The sequence below is a fragment of the Gavialis gangeticus genome, unplaced genomic scaffold, assembly GCF_001723915.1.
Source record: "Gavialis gangeticus isolate Ggan-Ray unplaced genomic scaffold, GavGan_comp1, whole genome shotgun sequence".
In the NCBI taxonomy this organism is placed as follows: Eukaryota; Metazoa; Chordata; order Crocodylia; family Gavialidae; genus Gavialis; species Gavialis gangeticus.
Genome location: NW_017729016.1, coordinates 1,552,016 through 1,553,331, shown reverse-complemented (window position 1 = coordinate 1,553,331; position 1,316 = coordinate 1,552,016).

The following is a 1,316-nucleotide window of genomic DNA, read 5'->3' as shown; positions in this document are numbered from 1 at the left end:
AACTAGACAATGCTAAAAATGCTATGTTTCCATCTTCCAGTCAAAATGATGATGCATCTGAGGGGAATGGGCAGGGTGGTGGGAATTACAATTGAGGGGGACCCAGAGTAGGACGGTCAAATCCTCTCCAGTGCAGAGCATGGGAGAAAAAGGCACATGAACTCACTCAAAGGCAAGGATTTTGAATGACTCTGTCTCGTTGGGGTGATTCCCTAATGACTGAAGAATAGCGAACGCAGAGCATCCATTCAGAAAAGGGGAAGCTACAGGCCCATTAGTTTGACTTCCAGTTCTGAGAACAGATTTTGAAGGAAAAAGTCATTAAAAGACTTGGCAGCAGATGGAAAACAGGATGAAATGCAACAGGGTCGTATTAAAGGTAAATTGTGTCAGACTAACTTAGCATCTCTGATAAGAGAACTGCCGCCTTAGACAAGGGCAATGCAGCAGACCTGATCTCTAGATTTAAGCGAAGAATTAGATAAAGATCCTCAGCAGGGAGAATTATTAAGGTGAAAGGCAGGGGATTAAAACAAGATTCAGGTGGTGGGTTAGGAGCCAAGCGAAGAGCAGACGGGACTAGGTTCTCAGTTATCCAGATGGAGAGCGGTGCTCGTCAGAGATCGGGTTTGTCGCCAGTCATGACTTTGGGGGGGAAGGTGCTGTGTGCGCCAACGACGTGTGTACAGGCCTCAGAGTTGGGATGTGGATACGGAGGAGGGCTGGGCTAGCAGAAGCTGGCACTGGATGATGTTTAATAGCACGAGATCGTGTACCGAGGAACTAATAACAAGACCTTCTATTATAAAAAGGCAGCTTAGCTCCCACTCCGGGGGCGCGGGCAAGGCCGGTAGGGCCTGTCCTGCAATCCCGGAGTTGGGGATTCAAGCTCGTGAGACGAGGCTCGGGTCGGCCTTTCATTCCCGAGCGGGGTGAGAGGAGACGACTGGAGGAGACGAAAGGGGCCGTGATGCCGTGTGTGTTGTATGCTGCAGCGGGGCCCCTGGCCTGCCCGAGGGGCAGTGAGGAGCCCCTTTGTAACTCGGTGCCGCCGCGGGGGTCTTTTTGGGGACGTGCGTCAGTCCGGGTTGACACCCTCCCGGTCGCTGTCTCGCCGGCACCGGGTGTGTTGTCGTTGTGTCGGGCGAAGGGGGTCCGTACGAGGGGGCGGCGGAAGCCACACCGGGCCCCGAGCCTTGCCGCGCCCCAAGGCCGAGCCGGGCCGGGCGCTGGCCGCCGGCCTAAACACAGGGCAAAGTGCAGCCGCGCCGCAGACGCTGCGGGGCCGCCGGTGCAGGTGGGTGCAGCCCGGCCCC